Genomic DNA, 9,883 nt, shown 5'->3' on the forward strand with positions numbered 1-9,883 from the left:
GGGATAATATTATGGAGATGTTATGACTGAGATTCATACCACCCATCTTGCCACTTATTGTGCTGTTATGTGCCATATCCTTTTATCCCAGTCTGCTTGCTGCTCACCAAAACCCATGTTCTCCTCTTCACCCTGGGTACACAGCTAGACTACATTTCCCAGCAGCTAGGTGTGGCCATGTGACTGAGTTCTCTCCACTGTAACATGAAGAGAAGTATTACTCAGGCCTGGCCCATGAGACCTCCATGTACTCTTTAACTTCTGGTTGAATGGGTGGCTAAAATGACCCCCAGGGTGACCTTAGAAGCTACATCTGTAAGATGACAAAACCACTGGAAGCCAGCATCCCCAGGTGACTGCATGGAGCACAGCCAGCACTAACTTGGAACCACCTTAGACTGTAATGTAACCAAAAACCCTTTCTTGAGCTATGATACATTTGGGGTCTATTTGTTACAGCAGTTAGCCTATCCTGACCAATACACTCCATTTTATAAATGTAGCAATGGACACACAAAGAGGTCAAGACATCTGTTCAGTGTCACAAAGATAACGTGGGAATGCAGGAGTTCAAACCCAGACCCACCAATTTTAAAGCCGGTGCTCAAAATAACTTTTATGCCTCATTTTCAGCCAGGTTTATTGAGGTATTAGTTACATGCAACAAAATTGATCTTTTTTAAGAGTACAGTGACTTCCCTGGTGGTTAGGAGTCCGCCTGCCAACGCAGGGGACATGGGTTTGATCCCTGGTCTGGGAAGATCCCACTTGCCACGGAGCAACTAAGCCCGTGCACCAAAACTACTGAGCCTGCGCTCTAGAGCCCACAAGACACAACTACTGAGCCCGCGTGCTGCAACTACTGAAGCCTGCGCGCCTAGAGCCCGTGCTCTGCAACAAGAGAAGCCACCACAGTGAGAAGCCCGCACACCGCAACAAGGAGTAGCCCCCACTCGCCACAACTAGAGAAAGCCTGCACGCAGCAACGAAGACCCAATGCAGCCAAAAAAAGAAAAAGAGTATAGCTTCATGAGTTTTGACAAATGCAGTCATGTACCCATTAACACAATCAAGACATAGAATATTTCTGTCATTCCCAGAAGGTTTCCTGGGCTTTTTGGCAGTCAATCCCTTTCTCGTCCGTCTTCCCCCAGCCGCTGACAACGATTCACCTGATTTCTGTCTCTGTACTTTTGGAATCACATGTGTGGCCTTTGAAGTCTGGCTTCTTTCACTAAGTGTAATGATTTTCAGATCTACCCATGTTGTTGCTTACATCAGGAGTTTACTCCTTTGCTGAGTAGTATTCTGATGCATGGAGGTACCACTATTTGTTTGTCTATTCACCAGCTAATGAAGATCTGGGTTGTTTCCAGGTTAGGGCTGTTACAAGTACAGCTGCTATGAATATTCACATACAGGTATATGTGTGGACTTATATTTTCATTTCTCTAAGGATTGATGGATCAGACAGAAAGTATATGTTTACTTTCATAAGAAAGTGCCAAAGTGTTGTCCAAAGTTGTTTCCCAGATTTTTACAAAGATGGCACCAAAAGTGAAAAAAGAAGCCGTTGTTTCTACCAAAACCCAATCCAAAGCAAAGGCTTTGACGACCAGGAAGACAGTGCTGAAATATGTCCAAAGCCACCAAAACAATGAAGAGCCATATGTCACTTACCTTCCAGCGGCCCAAGACACTGTGGCTCCAGAGGCAGCCCAACTAACTAAGGAAGAGCATCCCCAGGAGAAACAAGCTTGACCATTTGCCATCATCAGGCACCCTGACCATGAAGTTGGCCAAGAAGATCAAGTTCACACTGGTGTTCATCATGGATATCAAGGTCAATAACCATGAGACCAAACAACGCTGTAAAGAAGCTCTACTACCTGGGCTGGCCAAAGCCAACACTCTGACCAGGTCTCATGGTGAGAAGACAGTGTGCATTTGATCCCTCCCTACAATATTTTGGATGTTGCAAAAAAAATTGGGATCATCTAAGCTGAGTCCAGTTGGCTAATTCTAAATATAGCACGCTTTTTTTTTTTACCATCTTAAAAATAAAATGCAGTCATTCCATTTTGCATTCTTACCAGCAATGTGCAAGAATTCCAGTTGGCATTGTCAGTCTTTTTAGCTTTAGTCATTCCAGTGTCTGTGTATTAGTGTTTCATTTTGGTTTTTATTCACATTTCGCTGATGACGAACAGTGCAGAGCATCTTTTTAATGGACCTACTGGCCATTTGTACATGATCTTTGGTAAAGTGTTTATTAAAAAATTTTTTGACCATTTCTTAATTAGATTGTTTGTCTTGCAAATATTTTCTCCCAGATTGTGGCTTATCATCTCATTTCCTTAATACTGTCTTTCAAAGGGCATATGTTTTCATTTTGATGAAGTAGAATTTATCATTTTTTTTCTTTTATGGTTTGTGTTTTCTGTGCTGTCATTTTTTTTTTTTTTTATGATTTAAAATTGCGTTTACACCTCATCTAGAGAGCTTTCTCTGCAAGATGAAATTGGATGTTTTTAGAAGGTTAAATTTACACATCAGATTTACTTTGGTGGGGGAGTGAGGGAGTGGCTGGGTTTTCATTTGGTGTGTTGTGACTTTCTGAAATTTGTGTTTATGACAGTAACCACCAAATGAGAAAGAAAAAATTAGGGCAATTTGAAAAGGCAGTTCAGAAGTTTTGTGAGCACAAGACGCTCTCAGCAGAAGCCTGATTCAGGAGGTAACAGAGGAGGGAGTCTTGCTAAATGAGCAGAACGCAGCAGACAAGATCCACGGGCCTGGCACCAACTATTTTAAACCTGTGGGCAGGTCTCCAACCCCCGACCTGCACTTGACCAAGAGAAAATGATTTCTACTGCTTAAGGAGGCTCCCTCCTGGAAGGGCCATTTATTCCCTCCCACGTTGGGCAGACTTTAATAAGCAAAGCACACAGCTTCTTGCGAACAGCCCAGACAGGAGGATTAACTCATTCTTTCCCCTGCAGTTACAACCAGCCAGATAATTCTGGAACAATTTGAGTCCCAGTTTAACAGGAAGGGCCGACAGTAGATAGCAGATTTCCCATGGCTCTCGCGGTGTCCTGCTGGCTGTGGAGCCCACTGGAGCTTGTCCAAGGAATTTCAGGGTTGACATTACGTGGCTGCCAAGACTGCAACTGCTGACCCGGGCTAATTCGAGACAGTGTCTGTGCCTGCTGCTGTGTATGGGTCCATTCTGCAGCCATTCCCATCAGGGCCTCATCCCAAAAGATGGCATAAAAGGTCACATGGTCTGGACTCACTGGAACTAAAAGGCCATCTGTCTAAATCTGGATTTTTAAAGAAAGAGATACACAGGGTAATGAAAAAGAGAGTGCCCGAACTTTGGTGTCAGGAGGCTTGAGTTAAAGCTGCCCTACTTACCAGCTGTGTGACCGAGGCAATGCTTTCCACCTCCCTGGTCCTCCAGTTCCTCACCTATAAAACATGGATTGATGAAATCACAGAAGAGTCCATGCAATGACCAAAAGCTACCCAGCTCAGTTAGTCCTTGGCACACAGTGAATCTTCAATAAATGTGAGTCCCCTTGCTGTACCTTGTCTCTTCTTTCCCCTACAGACAGGTTGTGAGCAAGTCGGTGAAATAAACAGCTGGAGTTAATACTCAGCCCCTTTGAATGTACGTTGGTGCAGCCACTATGGAAAACAGTATGGGGGGGCTTCCCTGGTGGCGCAGTGGTTGAGAATCTGCCTGCCTATGCAGGGGACACGGGTTCGAGCCCTGGTCTGGGAAGATCCCACATGCCGCGGAGCAACTGGGGCCGTGAGCCACAACTACTGAGCCTGAGCGTCTGGAGCCTCTGCTCCGCAACAAGAGAGGCCGCGATAGTGAGAGGCCCGCGCACCGCGATGAAGAGTGGCCCCCACTCGCCGCAACTGGAGAAAGCCCTCACACAGAAACGAAGACCCAACACAGCCAAAAATAAACATAATAAATAAATAATAAATAAAAATTTAAAAAAAGAAAACAGTATGGGGGTTCCTTTAAAAACTAAACATAGAGCTACCATATGATCCAGCAATCCCACTCTTGGGTATGTATCCAGAAAAGATGAAAACTCTAATTCCAAAAAATACATGCATCCCAGGGTTCATAGCAGCATTACTTACAATAGCCAAGACATGAAAACAGCCTAAGTGTCCATCAGCAGACAATTGGTTTAAGAAGATGTGGTGTATATACACACTGGAATACTACTCAGCCATAAAAAGAATGAAATATTGCCATTTGCAGCAACATGGATGGACCTAGAGATTATCATACTAAGTGAAGTAAGTCAGAGAAAGAAAGACAAATATTGTATGATATCACTTATATGTGGAATCTTAAAAAAAATGATAAAAATGAACTTATTTATGAAACAGAAACAGACTCACGGACATAGAAAATAAAGTTACGGTTACCAAAGGGGAAAGGGAGGAGGGGGAGGGATAAATTAGGAGTGTGGGATTAACAGATACAAACTACTATATATAAAATAGATAAACAACAAGGATTTACTGTTTAACACAGGAAACAATATTCAATATCTTACAATAACCCGTAATGGGAAATAATCTGAAAAAAATATATATGTATAAATAACTGAATCACTTTTCTGTACACCTGAAAGTAACACAGTATTGTAAATCAACTACACCTCAATAAAAAAAAAAAAAAGAAAAAATACTCATCCCCTTCATAGTTGTGAACATGGACATATTACTTAACCTCTGTGTGTTTCAGCTTCCATATTGGTAAAGAGTGTTCTGAAGTGAGAGACCCGGGCTGAAAATATTGATCTGGGCAACATCAACAGTGGAAGGAGAAGAAACTGTTTAGGTGACATGTGTTTCAAGAAGAGGAACAAGGTGAGGTCAGAACAGGGGATACGCCAGCACTCAAGGGTCAGCTGGAGGATGGGGTGAAAGTTGAAGAAGCCAAGAAGAATGACAAGAAGTGTCCGGGGAAATGTGGATGCCACAAAGAGCGCCAGGAAGAGAAAATCTAACACATCTCCAGGGCGCTTGGCTCTCGGGAGCTTATTTATTTCAGGGAAGTGATGGGGGTGAAGGTAGTGGATTGAGGTGGGTGGATATACGAGTTGAGAATGAGGGGAAAGAAAAGGAACTACAATTAAAAAGCTAAAGCCAGGGGACTGGGACTTCCCTGGTGGCACAGTGGATGGGACTCCGTGCTCCCAATGCAGGGGGCCTGGGTTCAATCTCTGGTCAGGGAACTAGATCCCACATGCATGCCGCAACTAAGAGTTCTCATGCCACAACTAAGGAGCTGGCAAGCCACAACTAAGGAGCCCACCTGCGGCAACTAAGACCCAGTGCAACCAAATTAATTAACTAACTTAAAAAAAAAAAAAAAGAAGCTAAAGCCGGTAGGGTTAAGTCATTATGTCAAGACAGGAAGAGCTTGATGCATTAAAATGTCACAGGAAGGAAAAGGAGAAGATAAGGACAGAAAGTTACAGAAAGACGTCAGGAGCCAAGAGTTTGTTGGGTCAGTGTGGGAAGCCAACGTCCAGGTCACTGCGGTATTTGATGAAACCCTTCATGGCGGGGGGGGGGGGGGGGGCGGGGGGGACGTGGTGTTGTATGAACTTGCACAACATTGACTCCTGAGTGATAGGGAGCAAGGTCAGGGTAGTAAACAGCCCTGGTGACCCTGTGACCTGGCACTGGCCCAAGGAGTGAGTGCATACATGGGGATTCCACCTGAAGCTCCAGTCTCTAGAAGGTGCTAAGAGCAGGGGGAAGACTGGAGAGCCGCTGTATTTGTCCATGGACTGCTCAGAAGGCAGCGAGGATGAAGTCCAGTCATGACGGTGGGCACTATCTCCATTCCCCCCTGGAATTTGAGAAACCTCATGCGCCGTCAGGTACAGCAGGGCAGGAGGAGGAGCAGAGAATCTGAGTCTTGAGGAGAAGGCTCAATCTTCTGGGGTTCCACAGTAGTAGTGGTTTTGACTCATATCTGTCTTGTCCTTTGCAAAGTGATTTCACTGGCATTGTCTTAATTTTGGAAGAATGAGTCCCATTTTACAGAAATGGGAAATAGTTTTGGGAAAGTTCAGTGGCTTGCTCAAGATCACAGAGTGGGGAATGGCAGGGCTGGGATGGAGACCCCTGTTTCTGTGATTCGTGGTCCAACTCTCCCCACCAGGGTGCTTCTGAAATCAACCCAACCAAACACACATTTCTTAGGCACCCTTGTGTGCTAGGCACCACATGAAGGCATTGATGATGAATTTCATGAGTGGCAGACATGTTAGTTGTTGCCCAATACCCACTCCACACTCCTTGCTGCTACCGAGCTCTGATTTCACTTGAGGTAACAAAGTGTCTTTGACTGGACCAAACCACACATGACAATCCTGCTCCTCGGTTTCCTGCAACTTAAGGGTGGTAACATGACCCATTTCTGGCCAATGAGGTATAAGGAGAAATCCGCCAGGTGGGGTTTCTGGGAAGATTCTACTTTCTCCCTCTCTCTTTTTTTTTTTTTTTTTTTTGGCTGTGTCATCTTAGATCCCTGACCAGGATTTAACCCGGGCCACAGCAGTGAAAGCACCGAGTCCTAACTACTGGACAGCCAGGGAAACTCCCCTCTACTTTCTTGAGAAGAGGGGACAGACTCAGCTGTGTCTCCCAGTCCTTCTGCTTCCCTAGTCCCCTTTCCCCTGCCTTGCTTGTAACCTGAGGCCTCAGGACGGCCACCTTGCATCCTGCAACCATAAGACCACAGCAGGATGTGGAAGATGAAGAGGAGAAACAACTCAGATCTCTGGTGGCACCATCAAACAGCTGAACCAATGCCAGCATCCCCTACCTCCAAACTTCTTGCCATGTGAGGAGAAAGAAATATCTGTTTACTCCAGCCATTGGTATTGGATTCCTATTACCTGCAGATGAATGTATTCTAATTGATAAACAGGCCCACTCAGGGAGGTAAGCCCTGGAGACAAAATCCATAATCCAATTGGATTATGTTTACTTGTGTGTTTACTGATTCCAGCTGTGATGGCTGATTTTATATGTCACCTTGATTGGACCACAGATACTTAGTCAAACATCATTCTGGTTGTTTCTGTGAGGATGTTGTTGGATACAATTAACATTTAAATCGGTAGACTGAATAAAACAGATTGCTCTCCCTAAAGCTGGTGGGCCTCGTCCAATCAGCTGAAAGCCTGAATAGAACAAAACCTCGACCATTTACCCAGTGAGAGGGAATTCCTCCTGCCTGACTGCCTTTGATCTAGGACATCGACTTTTTTTACTGCCTTCAGACTCAAACTGAAACATCAGCTTTCCTGGGTCTCCAATTTGCCAGCTGCAGATCTAGGAACTTGAGAGCTTAGATAATTACGTGAGCCAATTTCAATAAATAAATAATAGATGATAGATAGACAGATAGATAGGTGAGAGATAAATCCTATTGGCTCTGTTTCTCTGGAGGACCTTGAATAATACATCAGCTGTCTTTTATTTTCTACATACAACCTTGTATATAAACAGAGCAGTTATATTCATAATAGCCCAGAAATGGAAATAGCTCACATGTCTATCAACAGGAGAATGAACAAACAAATTATTATATATCCATACGATGGAACACTACTAAGCAATAAAAAGGAACCACTGCTGGTATACATAAAATCATGGAAGCATCTCAAAAGCATTACGCCAAGTGAACAAAGCCAGGCACAAAAGACCACATACTGTATGGTTCCATTTATATGAAACTCTAGGAAAAGATGAATCTGATATACAGTGGCTGTAAGCTGATCAGTGGTAGCTGGGACCAGGTACAAGGGAATGTTGCGTGATAGAAATGTGTTCCCTGTCATTATTGTAGTGGTGGTACATGGGTGTATACATTTGTCAAACTCATCAAACTATATACTTAAAGTGGATACATTTTATTTATGTAAATTATACCTCATTTAAGTAGATAATGCAAAACAATGTTTTTTAATTTGAAGTGGGTCACATAGATGGAGATAATCCAAATATATATACACAAAGAAATGGAGGAAAGAAAGTCTGAATGGAAGATAAATCCAGGGAGAAAGTCAATTCACAAAGTACGTACATATCAATCCCTTGACCAAGTGAAGCTACAAATTGGGATTTGAGCTTCCCAGAAGCCAAAGCAAAAAGAGAAAAAGAAATACTCACAAGCTCTCACATGTCCATAGGAGAAAAATCACAGTGTGTATAAAATAAAATTGGACCACAGAGATATGGTGCCTTCTGAGTGTGGTGGGAACACAGAGAAGGAAGTGACTAATTCTGTTTGGGAAAACCAGGAAATGCTACAGAGATGAGGGTCGGAAAAAAAAATAGCTAATGCTGACTGTTTGGGGAGCGTGGATGTGAGAGGGGTGGGATTGGGCTTCTGGATGGGAAACAATCAGCTTAACTCATTTCCTAGATGTCCTTCAACTCTGAAGTGGGGGGATCAGAGGTTTCATTCTCAGGAAGCAGGAAGAAGGCTGGGGCCTGAGCCTATGTCTCTGCAAGGCCTGAGGAAGGAACTGCTACCCCACAGCCAGGAGGGGTGTGTAATTTATTTACCCACCAGTTTGCCACAGGTCCAGCCAAATGAGGTGCAGACCCCAGCTGGATCTTGTCTGGAAGGCCTTTGCCAGGTCAGCACTAACCCTTTTGCTGCTGGATTGTGGGGTGGCGGGGGTCCCTGAGGAGGGTCGGAGCCGTGAGGGAGGCAAAGGGCTCAGCAGCCCATACAGAGCACTTTAGTATTTTAGCAGGCGCAGCCAGAGTCATGCCTGATTATCACCAGCTAATGAGAATTCCTGAGCTTGGTCAACGGCCCACGTTCAGGAATTTGCTATTCATGAGAAATGTCAACTTTATGAAAACACGCCCTGTGTGTCAGCTCTTTTTCCCACATTCAGGGTTTACAGCTGACGAGAGTTGGTTTCACATGATTTGCTGATGGGGGAAGAGGTCGTAATCCAGGAAACTGCTCTGGCAAATCATCCCTGAGCCAGCAGAGCCTTCTGGAACATTCTTTTTATTTTTCCCCTTAGAACCCACTTGGAAAGGGAAGTGTTGGGATTTAAGCAAGGCTAGAGTGGAAGACTTGGTGCCCAAAGGAATACTAGAGCAGACCGATGAGGCCACCAAAACCTGAATTCATTTTTCCCAGTGTACATACGAAATGGCTACCAGATTGAGAGGAATACTGGAAACTTCGCAGGAATCCCAGGGTGATGAGAATTGTTATTCAGGAGTATGATGTTTCACGATATGACATTACTTTCTTCATTTATAGGATTGAAAGTATAAAGTCTGCTCTGTATAATAATATGCGACCTTTCTGGACCTGGGTACATAACGGGACTCATTTCAACAAAGCACCAGCCCCTTGGAGAGAACTGCCCCACATCTGGTCCCTTGACTTTCTTTTTTTTTTTTTTTTCCGGGCGGGGGGGTGAGTGGGAGAGAATTTTAATACATTCACCAAATTAAAGGACAAGAACATACTGTAGGCACAACTTAAGACAATTTAGAATCATAAACAAAATGTGAGGTAGACTGACTAGTGAAATTCACCAAATTTTGGTTAAGAAAATTTTACAGTAATAAAGTAACACAGGTGCTTCCTTTTCTAAAAATCACAAAAAGCATTTGCATAAATTACAGCCAAAAAAATTGAATACAACAATTCTCATTGTAATTTTAGTTTACATTCAGTATTAACCTGTGTGAACTGTCATATGTGGCAAAGTTCAACAGGTCTATAGGTCAGTTATTATGCAGGCCTAGTGAACACATTCACACCACAATATTCTGAAGGGATGGC

Source organism: Balaenoptera ricei, chromosome 17, assembly GCF_028023285.1.
Source record: "Balaenoptera ricei isolate mBalRic1 chromosome 17, mBalRic1.hap2, whole genome shotgun sequence".
NCBI classification, from domain to species: Eukaryota; Metazoa; Chordata; class Mammalia; order Artiodactyla; family Balaenopteridae; genus Balaenoptera; species Balaenoptera ricei.